The sequence below is a fragment of the Triticum dicoccoides genome, chromosome 4A, assembly GCF_002162155.2.
Source record: "Triticum dicoccoides isolate Atlit2015 ecotype Zavitan chromosome 4A, WEW_v2.0, whole genome shotgun sequence".
In the NCBI taxonomy this organism is placed as follows: Eukaryota; Viridiplantae; Streptophyta; class Magnoliopsida; order Poales; family Poaceae; genus Triticum; species Triticum dicoccoides.
In genome coordinates, this window is record NC_041386.1 from 360,336,674 (window position 1) to 360,359,280 (window position 22,607).

The following is a 22,607-nucleotide window of genomic DNA, read 5'->3' on the forward strand; positions in this document are numbered from 1 at the left end:
TGAAGCCTGGTTCACGGGCTACTAAGGGAGTCCTAGATTAGGCGGTCTCCGGACAGCCGGACTATATCCTTTGGCCGGACTGTTGGACTATGAAGATAAAAGATTGAAGAGTTCGTCCCGTGTCCAGATGGGACTTTCCTTGGCATGGAAGGCAAGCTTGGCAATACAGATATGTAGATCTCCTCTCTTGTAACCGACTCTGTGTAACACTAGCCCCCTCCGGTGTCTATATAAACCGTAGGGTTTAGTCCGTAGGACAACATACAATCATACCATAGGCTAGCTTCTAGGGTTTAGCCTCTACGATCTCATGGTAGATCAACTCTTGTAATACTCATATCATCAATATCAATCAAGCAGGACGTAGGGTATTGCCTCCATCAAGAGGGCCCAAACCTGGGTAAACATCGTGTCCCCTACCTCCTGTTACCATCCGCCTTAGACGCATAGTTCGGGACCCCCTACCCGAGATCCGCCGGTTTGACACCGACAACAGGTCATGCAGAGGAAAGGGGTTCAACTACCGCGGCATGTAACGGTTAATGGTTGTTGTCCTAATGCAGTAAAAGCGAGTAGAAGCAAGAGAGTGGGATTGTATCGGAATGAACAAGGGGGTTTTGCTTGCCTGGCACTTCTGAAGATAGTATAGCTCTTCATCAGTGTCATCGATCTCATCGTCAGTACCATGTCTACTGAGAGGGAACAATTACCGACAACAGAGAGGAAACACAATCAATGCAATGCAACAATATGCTGCATGATCATGACATGGCAATATGCTATGATTTGAGCTAATGCAACTAATAGCAATTTAAATGAAGTTGGTCTGAATACAAGATTCAAATTCAAACTCCATATGTGATTATTCAAATGCCATTTAATTGATTTGACCTGATCAGTAGGCATAAGTTGCTTAAACATGCATGAAAATAGTACATATGGGTAGATTGGATTTTTTTTATAAATTTTCATATATAATTTATTTCATTCCGAGTTATAGTTTATTTTCTATGAATTTTAGAAATTTTAACCATTTTCTGGAAATTATTTGATTATTTAAATAAAGAAAATCACTTATTGCATCAGCATTGCGTCTGCGGTCAACACGGTTAGCTAGGTCAAACCTGACCAGTGGGGCCCACTAGTCATGACCCATTTTGTTAACGTAGGTGATTAGTACTAAAGTTAGTCATAATCAAAAAAATAGCAGAGGGGTTGGCCCCACCTGTCATTGACCCAGGAGGGGTCAAATCCGGTCAAATAATGTCAAACCCGTCGGTGTTAAAGCCGCCGGCGAGGTCAGCGGCGGCCACGGGCTTCGGAAAAGCTCCACAGAGCACGACTAGATGTGCTGGAGGAAGCTCTAGGTCGCTGGCGGGACACCGCGTCGGATGGTGGTGGTCTCCGGGCCTAGGATGGCCTATAGCGTCGCCAGCGACGACCACAGCGGCGGCCAGAGCCCGAGCAAGCTCGGGGTCAGGGCTACAGTGTGCAAAGGACGAACTAAAGATCCCGTGAGGCTCTACGTGTTAGTGCGAACCGTTTGGATGCACTGGCGAGACCAAATGGTTGCCGGAGCTACGCCGGCGACAAGCTCGGGCAGCAGTGGTTCTCGGTCTCGAGGAACGCGACGGCTAGAGGACGGGAAAGATGTGGTAAAGAGAGGGGAAATGCGGCGCAGCTGACTGGGAGGTCATTGAGCAGCTCAGTGTGCTTGGGGATGGCTCGGAGGCGACGTAACCACGACGGCGATCTCGGGTACCCGAGGAGGAAGACGAGGGCAAAGGCGGCTCCACAAGGCGTTCGGGATCGTGCAGCTTGGTGGAGAGGAAGAAGGCGTCTACACGGACCTCAGGGATGGGTCGAGGGAGCACAGAAACAGCGGTGAGCGTGCGGGCGGTGAACGGCGGCTGCGGCAACGCTCAGGTGGATGCGCGCGAGAGGGACAGGGGAGGGGATGAGCACGGGCGGAGAGGAGTGAGAGGGCCCAAGGGGTGCGTGGCATCCTCAGGGTGACAAGGAGATAGGCAGAGAGGCAGGAGGTGGCGGGCGCACGGCAAGCACACCGCCCTCATGCCTACTGGCACAAGGTTGAAGATGGCGACGCTGTGGGATGGGCCTGCTGCAGTGCTGTGTTGGAAATATGCCCTAGAGGCAATAATAAATTAGTTATTATTATATTTCCTTCTTCATGATAATCGTTTATTATCCATGCTAGAATTGTATTGATAGGAAACTCAGATACATGTGTGGATACATAGACAACACCATGTCCCTAGTAAGCCTCTAGTTGACTAGCTCGTTGATCAATAGATGGTTACGGTTTCCTGACCATGGACATTGGATGTCACTGATAACGGGATCACATCATTAGAAGAATGATGTGATGGACAAGACCCAATCCTAAGCCTAGCACAAGATCATGTAGTTCATATGCTAAAGCTTTTCTAATGTCAAGTATCATTTCCTTAGACCATGAGATTGTGCAACTCCCGGATACCGTAGGAGTGCTTTGGGTGTGCCAAACGTCACAACGTAATTGGGTGGCTATAAAGGTACACTACAGGTATCTCCGAAAGTGTCTGTTGGGTTGGCACGAATCGAGACTGGGATTTGTCACTCCATGTGACGGAGAGGTATCTCTGGGCCCACTCAGTAGGACATCATCATAATGTGCACAATGTGATCAAGGAGTTGATCACGGGATGATGTGTTACCAAACGAGTAAAGAGACTTGCCGGTAACGAGATTGGACAAGGTATCGGGATACCGACGATCGAATCTCGGGCAAGTATCGTACCGCTAGACAAAGGGAATTGTATACGGGATTGATTAAGTCCTTGACATCATGGTTCATCCGATGAGATCATCGTGGAACATGTGGGAGCCAACATCGGTATCCAGATCCCGCTGTTGGTTATTGACCGGAGAGGTGTCTCGGTCATGTCTGCATGTTTCCCGAACCCGTAGGGTCTACACACTTAAGGTTCGATGACGCTAGGGTTATAGGGAATAGATATACGTGGTTACCGAATTTTGTTCGGAGTCCCGGATGAGATCCCGGACATCATGAGGAGTTCCGGAATGGTCTGGAGGTAAAGATTTATATATGGGAAGTCATGTTTTGGTCGCCGGAAAGGTTTCGGGGTTTATCGGTAACGTACCGGGACCACCGGGAGGGTCCCCATGGTCCACCAAGTGGGGCCACCAGCCCCGGAGGGCTGCATGGGCCAAGTGTGGGAGGGGACCAGCCCCAGGTGGGCTAGTGCACCCCCCACCAAGGCCCAAGGCACAAGGGAGAGTGGAAGGGGGCAAACCCTAGGCTCATATGGGCATAAGGCCCACCTAGTGGTGCGCCCCCCTCTCTCCCCCCTTGGCCGCCCCCCCTAGATGGGATCTAGGGCTGGCCGCCACCCCTAGGGGTGGAAACCTAGGAGGGGGCGCAGCCCCTCCCCTCCCCCTATATATACTTGAGGTTTTGGGCTGCCAGACACACGATTCAATCTCCTTCTTGGCGCAGCCCTACCCCTCTCCCTCCTCGTCTCTTGCGGTGCTTGGCGAAGCCCTGCTGGAGTACCACGCTCCTCCACCACCACCACGCCGTCGTGCTGCTGCTGGATGGAGTCTTCCCCAACCTCTCCTTCTCCCCTTGCTGGACCAAGGCGTAGGAGACGTCACCAGGCTGTACGTGTGTTGAACACGAAGGTGCCGTCCGTTCGGCACTAGGATCATCGATGATTTGGATCACGACGAGTACGACTCCATCAACCCCGTTCACTTGAACGCTTCCGCTTAGCGATCTACAAGGGTATGTAGATGCACTCTCCTTCCCCTCGTTGCTAGATTACTCCATAGATTGATCTTGGTGATGCGTAGAAAATTTTGAATTTCTGCTACGTTCCCCAACAGTGGCATCATGAGATAGGTCTATTGCGTAGATTCTATGCACGAGTAGAACACAAAGTAGTTGTGGGCATTGATTTTGTTCAATATGCTTACCGTTACTAGTCCAATCTTGTTTCGACGGTATTGTGGGATGAAGCGGCCCGGACCGACCTTACACGTACTCTTATGTGAGGCAGGTTCCACCGACTGACATGCACTAGTTGCATAAGGTGGCTAGCGGGTGCGAGTCTCTCCCACTTTAGTCGGAACGGATTCGATGAAAAGGGTCCTTATGAAGGGTAAATAGCAATTGGCATATCACGTTGTGGTTTTGCGTAGGTAAGAAACGTTCTTGCTAGAAACCCATAGCAGCCACGTAAAACAAGCAAACAACAATTAGAGGACGTCTAACTTGTTTTTGCAGGGTATGCCATGTGATGTGATATGGCCAAAAGGATGTGATGAATGATATATGTGATGTATGAGATTGATCATGTTCTTGTAATAGGAATCACGACTTGCATGTCGATGAGTATGACAACCGGCAGGAGCCATAGGAGTTGTCTTAATTTATTTATGACCTGCATGTCAACATAAACGTCATGTAATTACTTTACTTTATTGCTAACCGTTAGCTGTAGTAGTAGAAGTAATAGTTGGTGAGACAACTTCATGAAGACACGATGATAGAGATCATGATGATGGAGATCATGGTGTCATGCCGGTGACGATGATGATCATGGAGCCCCGAAGATGGAGATCAAGAGGAGCAAAGTGATGATGGCCATATCATGTCACTATTTGATTGCATGTGATGTTTATCATGTTTATGCATCTTATTTGCTTAGAACAATGGTAGTAAATAAGATGATCCCTCATTAAAATTTCAAGAAAGTGTTCCCCCTAACTATGCACCGTTGTGAAAGTTCGTCGTTTCGAAGCACCACGTGATGATCGGGTGTGATAGATTCTTACGTTCGAATACAACGGGTGTTGACGAGCCTAGCATGTACAGACATGGCCTCGGAACACATGCAAAACACTTAGGTTGACTTGACGAGCCTAGCATGTACAGACATGGCCTCGGAACACAAGAGACCGAAAGGTCGAGCATGAGTCGTATGGTAGATACGATCAACATGAAGATGTTCACCGATGTTGACTAGTCCGTCTCACGTGATGATCGGACACGGCCTAGTTGACTCAGATCATGTAATCACTTAGATGACTAGAGGCATGTCTATCTGAGTGGGAGTTCATAAGATGAACTTAATTATCCTGAACATAGTCAAAAGGTCTTCGCAAATTATGTCGTAGCTCGCGCTTCAGTTCTACTGTTTAGATATGTTCCTAGAGAAAATTTAGTTCAAAGATGATAGTAGCAATTATGCGGACTAGGTCCGTAAACTGAGGATTGTCCTCATTGCTTCATAGAAGGCTTATTTCCTTAATGCACCGCTCAGTGTGCTGAGCCTCGAATGTCGTCTGTGGATGTTGCGAACATCTGACATACACATTTTGATAACTACGTGATAGTTCAGTTAAACGGTTTAGAGTTGAGGTACCGAAGACGTTTTGAAATGTCGCGAAACATATGAGATGTTTCGAGGGCTGAAATTGGGATTTCAGGCTCGTGCCCACGTCAAGAGGTATAAGACCTCCGACGATTTTCTTAGCCTGCAAACTAAGGGAGAAAAGCTCAATTGTTGAGCTTGTGCTCAGATTGTCTAAGTATAACAATCATTTGAATCAAGTGGGAGTTGATCTTCCAGATGAGATAGTGATATTTCTCCGAAGTCATTACCACCAAGCTGCTAGAGCTTCGTGATGAACTATAATATATCAGGGACATATATGATGATCCTTGAGATATTCGCGATGTTTGACACCACAAAAGTAGAAATCAAGAAGGAGCATCAATTGTTGATGGTTGGTGAAACCACTAGATTCAAGAAGGGCAAGGGCAAAAAGGGATGCTTCATGAAATGGCAAATCAGCTGCTGCTCTAGTGAAGAAACCCAAGGTTGAACCCAAACCCGAGACTAAGTGCTTCTGTAATAAGGGGAACAGCCACTGGGGCAGAATTACCCAAGATACTTGGTAGATGAGAAGGCTGGCAAAGTCGATAGAAGTATATTGGATATACATTGTGTTAATGTGTACTTTACTAGTACTCCTAGTAGCACCATGGTATTAGATACCGGTTCGGTTGCTAAATGTTAGTAAACTCGAAATAAAAAGTTGCGGAGTAAACGGAGACTAGCTAAAGGTGAGCTGGCGATATGTGTTGGAAGTTTTTCCCAAGCTTGATGTGATCAAGCATCGCATGCTCCCTCTACCATCGAGATTGGTGCTTACGTTGAGCATAGACATGATTGGATTATGTCTGTCACAATACGGTTATTCATTCAAGGAGAATAATGGTTACTCTGTTTATTTGAATAATTCCTTCAATGGTCTTGCACCTAAAATGAATGGTTTATTGAATCTCGATCGTAGTGATACACATGTTCATGCCAAAAAGATATAAGATAGTAATGATAGTACCACCTACTTGTGGCACTGCCACGTAAGTCATATCGGTATAAAACGCATGAAGAAGCTCCATGTTGATGGATCTTTGGGCTCACTCGTTTTGAAAAGTTTGAGACATGTGAACCATGTCTATTGGTGTATATGCATGAAGAAACTCCATGCAAATGGACCGTTTGGACTCACTTGATTTTGAATCACCTGAGACATGCAAATCATACCACATGGGCAAGATGACTGAAAGCCTCGTTTTCAGTAAAATGGAACTAGAAAGCAACTTGTTGGAAGTAATACATTTTGATGTGTGCAGTCCAATGAGTGTTGAGGCGTGTAGTGGATATCATTATGTTCTTACCTCACAAATGATTTGAGTAGATGTTGAGTATATTTACTTGATGAATCACAAGTCTGAATTATTGAAAGGTTCAAGTAATTTCAAGGTGAAGTTGAAAGATCGTCGTGACAAGAGGATAAAATATCTATGATATGATCATAGAGATGAATATCTAAATTACGAGTTTGGCACAGAATTAAGATATTGTGGAAATTGTTTCACGACTAATACAGCCTGGAACACCATAGTGTGATGGTGTGTCCGAACATCATAACTGCACCCTATTGATATGATGCATACCATGATGTCTCTTATCGAATTACCATGATAGTTTATGGGTTAGGAATTAGAGACAACCACATTCACTTTAAATAGGGCACCACGTAATTCCGATGAGATGACATCGTATGAACTATGGTTTAGAGAAACCTAAGCTGTCATTTCTTAAAAGTTTGGGGCTGCGACGCTTATGTGAAAAAATTTCAGGCTGATAAGCTCGAACCCAAAGCGGATAAATGCATCTTCATAGGACACCCAAAACAGTTGGGTATATCTCCTATCTCAGATCCGAAAGCAATAAGGGATTGTTTCTAGAATCGGGTCCTTTCTCGAGGAAAAGTTTCTCTCGAAGGAATTGAGTGGGAGGATGGTGGAGACTTGATGAGGTTATTGAACCGTCACTTCAACTAGTGTACAGCAGGGCACAAAGAGTTGTTCCTGTGGCACCTACACCAATTGAAGTGGAAGCTTATGATATTCATCATGAGACTTCGGATCAAGTCACTCCCAAACCTCATAGGATGACAAGGATGCGAACTACTTCAGAGTGGTACGTAATCCTGTCTTGGAAGTCATGTTGCTAGACAAAAATGAACCTACGAGCTATGGAGAAGCGATGGTGGGCCCGGATTCCGGTAAATGGCTCAAGGCCATAAAATCCGAGAGAGGATCCATGTATGAAAACAAAGTGTAGACTTTGGCAGAATGGCTCGATGGTCGTAAGGCTGTTGAGTATAGATGGATTTTAAAAGGAAGACGGACAATGATGGTAAATGTCACCATTAAGAAAGCTCGACTTGTCGTTAAGATGTTTTCCGACAAGTTCAAGGAGTTGACTACGATGAGACTTTCTCACTCGTAGCGATGCTAAGAGTCTGTTGGAATTATATTAGCATTATTTATGAAATCTTGCAGATAGGATGTCAAACATTGTTTCCTCGACGATTTTCTTGAGGAAAGGTTGTATGGGATACAACCGGAAGGTTTTGTCAATCCTGAAAGATGCTAATAAGTATGCAAAGCTCCAGCAATCCTTCTAAGGACTGGAGTAAGCATCTCGGAGTTGGAATGTATGCTTTGATGAGATGATCAAAGATTTTGGGTGTATACAAAGTTTATGAGAAACTTGTATTTCCAAAGAAGTGAGTGGGAGCACTATAGAATTTCTGATGAATATATGTTGTTGACATATCGTTGATCAGAAATGATGTAGGATTTCTGGAAAGCATATAGGGTTACTTGAAAGTGTTTTTCAATGGAAAGCCTGGATTAAGCTACTTGAACATTGAGCATCAAGATCTATAAGGATAGAACAAAACGCTTAATGGTACTTTCAAATGAGCACATACCTTAACATGATCTTGAAGGTGTTCAAGATGGATCAATCAAAGAAGGAGTTCTTTCCTGAGTTGTAAGGTATGAAGTTAAGACTTAAAGCTCGACCACGGCAGAAGAAAGAGAAAGGACGAATGTCGTCCCCTATGCTTTTGTCATAGGCTCTATACGGTATGCCATGCTGAGTACCGCACCTGATGTGTGCCTTGCCACATGTATGGCAAGAGGATGTGTGGCAACGCCTAGGCGCATCGGGGATGAGGTAGGTAGGTTGGAGGTGGCTAGCGTGTGCCGGCGTGCCGCGGCCACACGCGCTTTGTCCTTCTGGCGCGCCGAGGAAGATGACTGGCAAGGTGGGGGTGGGATCGGCCGCTAGTGGGCTGCGAGATGAGCACACACACACACTCTCTCTCTCTCTCTGATTTCCTATTTTCTTTAGTTTTTCTATTTTTTGCTTCTGTTTTGAATTTGGTTTACTAACCAAATTATTTTTTCAGCTTCTGGAAACTTTTGTGGATGCAATATGGATTATCCCAGAGCTCCACAAAATGTTTCGGAAGTATTTGAGCAATAAAAGTATTTATAGGATTTATCTGATCCAACCTAAATACATTATGAGTTAATTCAAAAATCCATAAAATGGCAAAAAAATTGTGCTCATCATTTTTGGAAGAGGTTTTCACCTTCAACATAAATCATGAACATTTTCAAAGGCGTTTTGGGATCATTGAAAACATTTTTTAATTGAACCTTCTTGGATTCATTTGTGCTAGGGTTTGAACATCCACAATTCAAATTCGTTTGAATTTTAACATGATGCATGGATCCTTTAATGCAACTAGTTACAAGCAATTCTAGGGCTGTGACAACTCACCCCCACTAAACTAGAATCTCGTCCCGAGATTCAAGACATGAGGTAAGAAGACAGAGGGGACACAAGGCTAACACGATCTTCATGAACCAATTGCCCTCCTCAAAGATGTTGATGTATTGCTCCAATTGATCTTGACATCTTGCTTTTGAGATATTCATCCAACATGATGACGGCAAAGAGAAACTCTACAGGAATCGATCTCCTCAAAGTTTGAGCACTCAAGATCAACTCATGGAGTGAGACGAAAGAACACCCCTTGAGTTGAGACTCAAAACACACATCAGAGGGATGGAAAAATAACAGATGATGAAGATTCAGTTTGGTAAGCAACAATTCCATGCTAGAGTAGGATGGTACATGGTTTGCAGGGTAGTGAGGAGATAATTGCCACGATTCCATAACGGGACACCTAGGGGAAGGTGACTCATAGAATTATTCCCTTAAGTGACAAAAAGAGTTACTTTTGATACATATATCATTTAAACTCTCTATACCATCTTAAGGAAAATCACAAATGATTGTTTTAAAGAGTTCGAAGGAATGGCATACTCAGACTAGAATGGATGATGTGGACTACCTTGTTGAAGAACGCAATGGATGATTTTTGCTTATCATCTGGAAATGGATGGGACCCATGGTAGGACCACTTCTGAAGATGATCCTGAACAGCAAGTACTGAGAGGGGCAGCCCATGGGAAATTGGCACAATGGCGGTGGAAGCTTGGAACAAAATGCAAATGTTGGGGACTTTTCAACCATCATATCTACCTGAGATTCAGTGCTGGTTGGTAACAGGATATTTTAGACAACATGTCTGAAATGGAAAGGTTGCAACACAAATCGACGAGATGACGTTGCGAGATCCTCGGGAGATGAACTATGATAGCAAGCTCCAAAACATGAGCTGGTTGTGCTACACGCTTGTGAACACGCTGTCCCAGACAAGCATGACCACATAGTAGTCTTACAACAAAAATACTACCGACTTCTGGTTGGGACCATCACTGAGATTAACGGAATCTTGTGCATGAACTAGTATTAGCACAACAAACTCCTTATCCTTGAACAAATCAATCAGTAGGTTCAGGTGCCAGGGAATACATATGGAATGAAGATGATCAGTCTATCAGACCATAGAATACTTTGCACATGCATGACCAACTTGGGATGATTCCAGAGGAAGCATAACTAACTTTCTCGAATTCACTGCGGCAACTTGCACCAAATGCACATGAACTAGAGGAAGTCACTTCTTTCATCCAACATATGCTTCATGAATGGGACATGAAGATAATGCTTATAAAAGTTCCCAACACTAACTTAGATGGCCAACATGAATCATGGACAAGATGAAAATGTTGTTAGTGGGCTCATCAACAATCCATCCAGGCTTCCATATAGATGGAATTCTACAATTAAGTGAACACGGTGATAGCATTGGTCACACCAAAAGATGTAATGGTGTATGCTCAAGGGGTCGACCATGAGTAAGACAACAATACGAACATCGTAGGTTCTAATTTTATTTGAGGATAGCCCACACGCAAATCGAAGATTTGGGTAAGAGAACAGATCCAACAGCTGATCCCGAGGATCAATCAATGAAGATATCTTCTTTCTTCAACAAACACACAAAGAGATATCCCTTAGCGATGAACTAAGTCAGACAAGCTTCCATTTTCCAACTCTCCAAGTTGTTGTTTAGCTCGATCAACTAGTTCAGGGTATCCAACACAGAATTCTTGGTGAAGGGGTGGTTTATAAGAAAACCAACTTGATTGCGAGCTCTACATAATGGTCAGGGGACAACCTGGTGATACTTCCGAGAGGATATTCAGAAAATCACGAACCACCGATATGTTATTAAGCTCGGGAACTACCTTGCTTCTCAGGGCAAGACGGTATGATCAAAAGAGCGAGGGATTGACACAATCCTAACTCATTGATCGAAGAGTGCATCGGAAATAAGGACTAGGTAGCACAATCAATTCTAGGATGATGATTCAATAACAAACAAGCTAAGAATGAGAATATTGTCCATTAACTACCAAGCAACGTGGTTGCTAGGAGTATTGATTTCACACATCACGATTCATCTGCTGGCGTTACTATTGCAACAATGCGGGGACCAAGGAATGAACAATGATGGCGAGAAGTATCACTATGTTAAGAATCCGTAAGAGATGGTGCAATTCCTATGATATTCAAGACATACAGGAGGTAATACTCCAGGGTAGAACAAAACAAAAGCTGGATTAGCATTGATCTGCGGGATACAATTGCTTTAACCCAATCCTAGATATGGACGAGGTACTGGAGTTTGTTTCTCCTAGTCATTCCGGAATAGGATGACTTGATGTACCACAAGAGTAAAAGGCATCGATGAATAGGAATGCACAAAATACTCATGACTATCAACTGATACATGAGTTTCAGAATACAACTAAAGAGGGACAACTCAAGGGAACGTATCACTTTCTGAGTTGTGGATGCATAGATTAGTATGTCGAACGAAGCTCAACATATTTCTTCCGGGTAACCCACACCGAAAGGTAGATCTGGCAGAGTCTCGACCATAATGGAGAACTCATCAGAACACTCTGGTTGTGATGTTTTGATTCAAAAGAACTTCCACCACATTGATCCATGGTATTTGGAAGAATGATATACCATGGACCTTGAAACTATCACAGGGTTACTAATACCCCTAAAGGAACGAGCAACACTATCAACACGAAGTAAGTAGAGTAAACATTGGGTTCATGAACCCGGAAATGGAATACCTACTAACTAAATAACATCACGGGATGCTTCTGAGAATGGTGGCCAGAATTATCACACCGGGGATATAAAGCATTGCTAGATTAGTGGGTGGTTCTCAAGGATGCCTAGGGTCATAATACTAGCTCCAACATATATGTCAAGGCGATGGAGTACCTCAATAGACCGTTTAGTGTGCTTAATCTGGCCCAAAAGGACGTCGGAAAACGGGAAGAAGGGATTTGCAAATGCATCAGACTATTTAGAAACCTAGGATGACTCGGACAGCATAACAGCTGTAAATGCTCAAAAAGATTTGAGACATCCTGCAAAATGGTGGCATAACCACTCAACATCACAATATTAAGGTTCCGAGACCAACTATTAGCACATGGAAGTAGTAGAAACTGAACTTGAGACTTGAAACTATCAATCCTATAAGCCTATGGATTAGTAACACGTGATCCTGATAGAAACATGAGAAGACTAGTTCTTAATCCCCGTAGAAGAGAAGAGGATGACTCAAATCAGAAGGCATAAGGTAAAGGAGTAAAAAGAGCCTTACGTTCCCTTCCACAATCAATTTCCTTATATAACTAAAGCATTTCTAGACTCGACTTCGACCAGTTTGGCTTGGTAATCCTACAAGCAGTCGGGCTCTGATACCAAAGCTGTCGGGACCCCGATCCTAAGTCACACTGATCTAGCATGTAACACGTCATATCACTTTGCGGCCTCATGCATAGTATTCCCACGGGTGCCACCTTACCTAGCCCGGGACCGTTTGCGCCTTTTGCCTCACGTGTATGATAGTGTCGCTAGCATCCATATGACAGAAAACCGGGATGACATGACTAGTCGTAAACCCAAGGTGGCACTAACTTACAGGGACATGCATACATGACCCAGCAACGAATGTGAAGGTCATAAACCCAAGCTACAAGGACTTAAAGGAACAACGCATGACATTTCTCCGAAGGGACAGACACTGGAACGAAGGACATATGTCGGCCAACCTAAGTGTGCCGGAGCAGTAGCAAGCTACCATGGCTCAGTGGAAGCAATAGGAGACATTTCCCCATAAGAGAGGCTACCAAGAATTAAAAAACTAGGTTGTCGGATCCCACAAATAGCAATACACATTAAACGTACGCATAACATGCAAGTATGTGTTGTACAACATGGCATCACAGCATAAGTCAACAACTCATATAGATAAAGGCCCAGAAGAGCCACATAGCATCTATTACAAAAAGGGGTTACATGACCCAACATACAAAACATACAAGCAACAGAAGCATAACATGTCTGAGTACAGACAACTACAAATGAAAAAGGCTAAGAAGCCTGACTATCTACAGGACCCTCCCAAAGGTACAAGATCGTAGCTGAGGTGACAAGCTAAACGTAGAAGTCCACGCGGGAATACTAGTGAGACTGAAGTCTCTCTGCAAAAACATAGATTAAGCAAACATTAGTACAAATGTTGTGATGCCTCGAGTCCGATGCGCCAGGTGCCTTCAAGTACTTTCGTTGCCTCCGTGTGTTTCATTTGTGTTGCATCTATTTATTTTTGCATTGCATCATGCCATCATGCCAGCATGTCTTTTAATTTTAAAACTCAACTAAATAAATTGCATGGGTGGTTGATCCATTTAAATCGAGGGAAATTCACATGGTCAAATTCTCTTTAAAACATATCAAAGTCTCCAAATATTATTTAGGAGCTATAATAAAATATTCCATTAGTTTGGAACCACCCTCAAACACACATGCATTTTTAATTCCATGGATATTCTATTTCAAGTTTGTTCCCAAACTTTGCGCCTAATTATTTTATTCTATTCCCAAGCTCCATGGTAATTCTCAACACCTTTGGAATCTCGTAAAGCCTAGCGTCCATTCAAACTCCTTGACTCAAGTCAACATGTTTGGGATTAACTTCTCCTAATTTGTTGGAACCACATTTGTTGGGGTGGAAATATTTCGTACAGACATACAAAAATGTCCAATAATTTTGTTCTTCTCCATGGCCTCTTCTCTTAATTCTATTTGGCCTATCTCTTTTGCAGAAAAGAGAAATTAAGAGAGAGGGAGAGGAGTAGTGCAACAACCCAGCCCAGGTCGGCCTGTTCCTCTCAGCCCACCAAAGCCCGGCCGCCCTCTCTCTAAAACCTATTGAGGCTTTTGCCTCCCTCTCCTCGATATCCCTCTCAAGCAGCGCCGCGATCCCTCTCCCCTCGACCCGATATCCCTCTTGGGCCTCTGAAGCCTCCCGCACGCTCAGCTCCTCTTGCCGTCCTCTACTCCGGCCATCGCTGAGATCCGGTGCCGCTTGGAGCTGCTCGAGCCTGCCGGGTTCCCAGCGCTGCCTCGCCCTAGTCACTTTCCCCTCTCCCTCTTCCTCATCGCCTTGCAGCCATCGTCAGCATCCCCACTGCTACAGTTCAGCGGCAAGCTCTTCGAGCCATGCCTCCGTTTCCATGGCCCCGCGCGCCTTTCTCCTGAGATGCCGTCTAGTGCCCGCATCCGCACATCCCTCTGTTTCCTGCACCGCTACATCGCCGGAGCAGCCCTGCATCCCGCAGTCAGCCGCCTCAAGCTCTCGCCCGCATCGGCGCCAATTCCAGAGAGGGGTCGCCATACCCATTGACAGCATCATCTTCCCTATGCAGTGTGCCCTCGCAGCGTGCCTCCTGCCAAAGCCAAGCCGCCTCCTCATCCAGTGCCACATCAAGCTCATCAGCCTCGGCCTCCTCTGCATCGCGCCTCTCAACGCCACCCCACCTCCATCGCCCTTGTTGCTGCTGCTAGACCAACATGGTCACCTTCCCATGTTTCCTCTTCGTCCATCAGTGCATCGAACACCCCCCACCGGTGCCTCTATGAACATTGCCAAGTTTGGCCACCACCGAGACCCTTAAATCCTATACTCGAAGCCCAAGTCTAAAGACTCCGTGGATGTGCATCTCACTTGTGCCACTTTGGATCATCAAGACCGTTTTGGGATTCTCCAAGTACCACTACGCCCGGAGACCACGGATGCGTGAAGTTCCACTATCGTCGCCGTGGATCTGACAAGTTTGCGAGTACGACTACTTCCCACGATGACCTTGTACCACTACCGTCGCAAGAACCGAGACCGACAGTCTGAAGACCCCGAGTACCACGACATCAATGACCCTTCAAGTTCGACTACGGTTGCCTTGTACTACTATCGATGACCCTGAACATCAACGAAAACATGTGTACCACTACCGTCGACCCTCGAAGACTCCATGGACATCAAGTTCATCGCCGTGATCCCAAACATCTACAAAACATGAACGTCTACTTCCTCTACTTTGCACTGAATGAGAACCGTCCCGTTTGCATGCTTTGAAGGTATAACCCCGAGACGACCGCCCGTGAACGAATGCATGTGTTGTATGAGATGCATATTTGGATGTTGTATCCTCCCGTGAATGTTAGTTGTTTCCCTCGCTTGGCACTATCGTCGACCCGTGGGAACCCGGTATCCGGGATCACCACACCATCCTTGCATGACACGCTCCCCTTGCTTTTTCTTTTACACCGACATCTCGATGAGTTGTCGGATCATCGGAATGTTGCGCTGCATCATTTCCGTTGTCGTTGTCGTGCCACCCCTTTCTTTCCGCCGTGGTGACCAAAATGCACCACATCTTATAACTTGCCAACATCTTCATAAAATTGCATATAACTTGCATATGTCATCCGCATCATGATAATAACATTTAAAATGTGTAAATTGTTGCTTGCTTTAATATTGCTAAATGACATATGGGGATTTCCGAAATTGTTGCTTGTTGTTCCAGCCTCATTTAAACTTGCCTAGATGGGTAGTTTTATTATACTTCACCCCTTGCCATGTTTAATAACATTTAATATTGATGTGTACATAAACGGGAGAGAACTAAATAAATGAAAGTGGTGTTTCATCAATATGCAACTCGTTGCATATTGAGCTCCACTTAATTTGTAGTATTGATTTTTGCATTTTTTCATGACATGCCTCTTTAAACCGGACATGCATCATACTTGGTTGTGCATCGTGCCATATTCATGTGATGGTTGTTTACTATGTTGCTTGCTTCGTTCCGGGTTGCTTCTCTCTTTAGCTTCGGTTCCGTTCCGGAGTTGTGAGGATCCGTTCGACTCCGTCTGTTTGCCTTCTTCATGGACTCGTTCTTCTACCTTGCGGGATCTTAGGCAAGGTGACCATACCCTCGAAATCACTTCTATCTTTGCTTGCTAGTTGTTCGTTCTATCGCTATGTCGCGCTACCTACCACTTGTTATATCATGCCTCCCATGTTGCCATGTCAAGCCTCTAACCCACCTTCCTAGCAAACTGTTGTTTGGCTATGTTACTGCTTTTGCTCAGCTCCTCTTATAGCGTTGATAGTTGCAGGTGTAGTTGAAGCTGGTTCCATGTTGGAACATGGATATGTTGGGATATCACAATATCTCTTATTTAATTAATGCATCTATATACTTGGTAAAGGGTGGAAGGCTCGGCCTTATGCCTGGTGTTTTGTTCCACTCTTGCCACCCTAGTTTTCGTCATACCGGTGTTATGTTCCTTGATTTTGTGTTCCTTACGCGGTTGGGTGTTATGGGAACCCCTTGACAGTTTGCTTTGAATAAAACTCCTCCAGCAAGGCCCAACCTTGGTTTTACCATTTGCCTCACCACCACCTATACTTTTCCCTTGGGAGTCGCGCTCCTGAGGGTCATCTTTATTTTAACCCCCCCCCCCTCGGGCCAGTGCTTCTCTAAGTGTTGGTCCGAACTAAAGTCCTTTGCATCGCCACCTCAGGGAAACTTGAGGGCTAGTCTTAGTTGTACGGAGCGCTCATCCGTTGTTGCCCTGAGAACGAGATATGTGCAGCTCCTATCGGGATTGTCGGCACATCGGGCAGTCTTGCTGGTCTTATTTTAGCATTGTCGAAATGTCTTGTAACCGGGATTCCGAGACTGATCGGGTCTTCCCGGGAGAAGGAATATCCTTCGTTGACCGTGAGAGCTTATGATGGGCTAAGTTGGGACACCCCTGGAGGGTATAAACTTTTGAGAGCCATGCCCGTGGTTATGTGGCAGATGGGAATTTTTTAATATCCAGTTGTAGATAACTTGACACTAGACTTATTTAAAATACATCAACCGCGTGTGTAGCCGTGATGGTCTCTTTTCAGCGGAGTCCGGGAAGTGAACATGGTCTTGTGTTATGTTTGAACGTAAGTAGTTTTAGGATCACTTCTTGATCACTTCTAGCTTCTTGACTGTTGCGTTGCTTCTCTTCTCGCTCTTATTTGCATATGTTAGCCACCATATATGCTTAGTGCTTGCTGCAGCTCCACCTCATTACCTTACCCTACCCATAAGCTTAAATAGTCTTGATCTCGCGGGTGTGAGATTGCTGATTCCTCGTGGCTCACAGATACTTCCAGACAGTTGCAGGTGCCGATGATACCAGTGCAGTTGACGCAGCCAAGCTCAAATGGGAGCTCGATGAAGATCTTGATAGCTATTATGTGTCTTTTCCGGTTGATCAGAAGTGGGGCCCAGTTGGGACGATCGGGGATCTAGCATTTGGGGTTGTAATCTGGATTATGTATGTTTAACTTGTTGTTTGTGTGAAGTAGCGATTGTAAGCCAACTCTTTATCCCTTTCTTATTTAGTACAAGGGATTGTGTGAAGATTACCCATCTTGCGACAAAACCACTCTGCGGTTATGCCTCTAAGTCATGCCTCGACACGTGGGAGATATAGCCGCATCGTGGGTGTTACAAGTTGGTAATCAGAGCCATCCCCGACTTAGGAGCCCCTGCTTGATCGAATCGCTGACATTTTTTAGTCTAGAACAAAATGTTTTGAGTCTTAGGATTATATATATCGGAGAGTAGGATTTTTTTTACTCCTCAGTCCCTTCGTCGCTCTGGTGAGGCCTCCTGACGTAGAAGTTTTGACTTTTCTCTCCTCAAATTTCACGAATTGTTTTTAGGATCACGCGGGTATCTTGGAATCATTCTGATATTCTTGTGACGAGAACATTGTTCTTCGTGCCTCCTGACATTTAGGGGTTGTGGCAGTGTCCCGGGGAGTTGAGCTCCGAGGTGTTGTCATCACAATTTTATCGTTATAGTTCTAGAATACCTGAGTTTCGCCGACATCGAAATTCTCTTTTAGCAGTTGTTGGTGAGATAACCTCGACGACACCCAGTACTGGGGCGGGAGTTCAGGAGTATTGCCATAAATTGTATAATGGATGCTTTTCGAAGGTTGAGGTACATGATTTCCGATGGTATCTTTCTTATGTGTTGAAGGATGGATACAGCTGGATGTAGGAATTGTTAGTTTGGGTGAGATATTATGCTTCCCCTGTATCTGCAACACCTGATTGCATAACCAGAAAGTTTCGGGAGTTTTATAGGTGGGAATTCAAGTAGCTCCTAGAATATTTTTCCGACAGATGCATGATATGGGATTGGGTAAATCTCTATCATATGTATTTGTTCCGGCTTATTCTGCAAGCCAATCCTTTGTTTTTGTTTTGAGTTGTGGTATCGAGTTGCTTCAATGTTAAGTGTTGAATCCATACCTTTCCTAACCGATGTTCTCATATTAATATGTGAATACTAACCCTTCTAATTTATCGAGATTGTCATCTCAATTCTATTTCCAACCGGTGCGATTCTCTTCAAGATGATCCTATCATTTTTCCCATTTGCAAGATCCAATCTTAGTTTTCTCATTGGTGTTTGTTTCATCCATCCCAAGTTGTCTTTATTTTCCCGCCCTCCCACCATTTTTCTTCATGGACTCATATTTCTCAATCAAGTATCCATCTTATGGATGTGAAGTCTCTTCTTTCATTTCTTTCAATGTTCTTATCCGGTGATTCTCAGGAAGATACTAACGGAGCATCAAGTTCATCATTCTTCATTCTTTTCTTCCACGGTGGATTCAATGCAAGCTTTTGGTGTTGATCATATTCTTTTCCTCATTTCAAATGTTTTCTCATGCCGGTGCACTACTCAATCATCCACCTCTTGCTATTCATGTTTATCTGGAGTGCCGAAGATATCTCAGAAGATTCACGTTTCCATTCTAGATCCATTCAAGATATCTCGAGGTTGTTATCTCATTCAATCCATTTATTCAACGGGCGCAATCTCTCTTTTAAATCGTTCAACGGTGTAACTTTTGAATGGGCCCTAACCCACGGGTCTTTTCCCAGGATCTTACCTGACTCTTCTATTTTCTCGGAGCTAATCTCAAATCTTCTAAAGTTTGACGTAAGAATGAATTTCATCAGTCAGCTATTTTCCAAGATCTCTTTCAAGTTCTTTTCATCTTTAACTCAACCTCTTTGTTTTTCATTCTTCCGGAGTGTCTCATCAACTTTCATGGTGGTTCTCATCATCATTCTCCACATTTGAAGATCGAAGAAGAGTTTCTCTTAAATCTTGCTCCATTCTCTTCAAGATTCATGGTTCTAGCTTGATGCCATCCTCTCATAATTGTTTTCGATTGTGAGAATTCTTTTCAACCATCAGGAGCAATTCATGGGTCTTCTTAGTTTGATTCCCCGGAGCCCATCATCTCATAAGTATTCAGCTCACATTCTCCAAATCTTACCGGTGCATCATTCAAATATTCTCTAGTAAGTTCATGATCTCTTCATTTCACTTGTATCTAAATTCTCTCAAGTATCTTCGTTCATTTTCCAATTCCTCCTGGCGATGTGTTCATTTTCTTCGCTCGTTCTTTTAATCCTAACGGTGGTTCATCCGACATTCTTCTTCCGTCGTTATCGTATCAATGCATTCGTGCTTTCCAAATCCTACCGGTGGTTCGTTGAAGACCTTTCTCAAGTTTGCGCTATATCTATCTTAATACTTTCAACGAGAATAAGTAGTATGCCAAATACGTTGCTTTTCATCAATTTAAATTGGTGAAGGATATGCATAACATAATTCTTATTCTTGCTTCATCCAAGTGATTGATTCAATCTTCCGGAGTTTGTTCACGACGAGTAAATTCTCGGTTCAAGTGCTTCATACTTTTCCCAGAGTTCCAAGCTCTCATCATCACGAAGATCCATCTAAACCATTGCAAGGCTTCACCTTTTGTTTTCAACTTCTCTTTCTTTTTATCATCCTTTTATTACCGAAGTTCTTCATGGAGGGTCTACATGGTGGTTCGTCAAGGATTTCTTTCATTCTTCAATTGTCCTCAAGATTTCTCTCAAAGTTAAGATCCGCCAAGCTATACTCTCAAATAAACATGGTGTTCAACACATGTCTTGTTTTGAGGAGTTCAAGCATTCTTCATCTTGCATTCCAAAATGCAATTATTTATATCTTATCTTTGAGGTGGTGTTATGTCGTTTTGACAGGTTCCTTCATGTTTCATGATTCACATGTTGGCCAAAATAACATATTTTAAACCCGTCATTTTCCATTCGTTCATGAGATCCTTTGCAACCCATCAATCTCTTCATCGGAGTTATCTTGGGTTATATTTAACCTTAAAGCTTTCCCTAAGGATTGTTGCTATTTATGGTGCTCATAAATGACCCAAGTTCATCATTTATCCTCCCGGTGAAATAAGTTTCTCGTATCCTTGTTCATATCAATCCAATCTATTGTTTTTCGTTAGTGGCAGAATTTCACCTCAAGATTTCGACATGTTTTCCATAAGCTCACAACAAGCTTACTCTTTTCGTTGTTGGTCTTCCAACAACTCCATTTGACCCTTCTCCTAAAGATGCTTTTTCAAGCTCATTTGAGGTAGAAGATGTTGTTTTCTCCTCCGTTCTTTTGATTCCATTCTTACATTTGTTTCGGGGGCATTGTGATTTTGCTCTCTTCGACCCATCATATTGTTTTGCCAAGGTCATATTCTTTACATTCCATTTCCAACCGGAGTGTTGTCGTAATTGATACTTATCGTTCCTTGTACATCTCGTTTCTACCAGAGTGCTTGCTTGTACTTCTTGTCCATTGCAACCCTTTTTCTTATGTCTTTCAACCTACAAGATTCTAGTAATGTTGCTTGTTCGTCTTTTCTAACGGAGTGTTTTCAACTTTGTTCATCTTCATTGTATTCTTTCTTTCAATTTGTTCAACCTCGCAAGGTTCTTTAGTTTCACTCATTTGTCAAAGAAGCAACTTAGTTTTACCTCTTCTCTTCCTCTTCTGTTTCTCTCCAGTATTGTCCTAGATCTCGGGACGAGATCCTCTTGTAGTGGTGGAATGTTGTGAGGCCCCGAGTCCGACGCGCCACGTGCCTTCCAGTAATTTCGTTGCCTCCGTGTGTTTCATTCGTGCTTGCTCTATTTATTTTTGCATTGCATCATGCCATCATGCCAGCATGTCTTTTAATTTTAAAACTCAACTAAATAAATTGCATGGGTCTTCGATCCATTTAAATCGTGGGAAATTCACATGGTGAAATTCTCTTTAAAACATATCAAAGTCCCCCAATATTATTTAGGAGCTACAATAAAATATTCCATTTGTTTGGAACCACGCTCAAACACACTTCCATTTTTAATTCCATGCATATTCTATTTCAAGTTCGTTCCCAAACTTTGCGCCTAATTCTTTTATTCTATTCCCAAGCTCCACGGTAATTCCCAACACCTTTGGAATCTCGTAAAGCCTAGCCTCCATTCAAACTCTTTGGGATTAACTTCTCCTAATTTATTGGAACCACTTTTGTTGGGGTGAAAATATTCTGTAAAGCCATACAAAAATGTCCCATAATTTTGTTCTTCTCCATGGCCTCTTCTCTTAATTCTATTTGGCCTAGATCTTTTGCTGAAAAGACAAATTAAGAGAGAGGGAGAGGAGTAGTGCAGCAGACCAGCCAGGTCGGCATGTTCCTCTCAGCCCACCATGGCCCGGTTGCCCTCTCTCTAAAACATAGTGAGGCTCCTGCCTCCCTCTACTCGATGTCCCTCTCCAGCAGCACCGCCATCCCCCTCCCCTCGACCCGATCCCCTCGTACCAGTGCTCATTCCCCACCACATATTCCTGTCCTAGCAGCACCATCGACCCGAACCTCCTCCCTCTCGGGCCTCTGAAGCCTCCCGCATGCTCAGCTCCTCTTGCCATCCTCTGCTTCGGCAGTCGCCAAGATCCATCGTCGCTTGGAGCTGCTCGAGCCTGCCGGGTTCCCAGTGCCGCCGCGCCCTGGTCACGTTCCCCTCTCCCTCTTCCTCATCGCCTTGCAACCATTGTCAGCAGCCCCACCGCTGCAGTTCAGTGGCAAGCTCTTCCAGCTGCGCCTCTGTTTCCATGGCCCCACGCGCCTTTGTCCTGAGACGCCGTCCAGCGCCCGCATCCGCACCTCCCTTTGTTTCCTACACTGCGGCATTGCCGGAGCAGCCCTGCATCCCGCAGTCAGCCGCCTCGAGCCCTCATCCGCGACGACGCTAATACGTCCATTTTGCATCATGCTTTTATATCGATATTTATTGCATTATGGACTGTTATTTCACTTTATGTCACAAGACTTATGGATATTCTCTCTTATTTTACAAGGTTTACATAAGGAGGGAGAATGCCGACAGCTGGA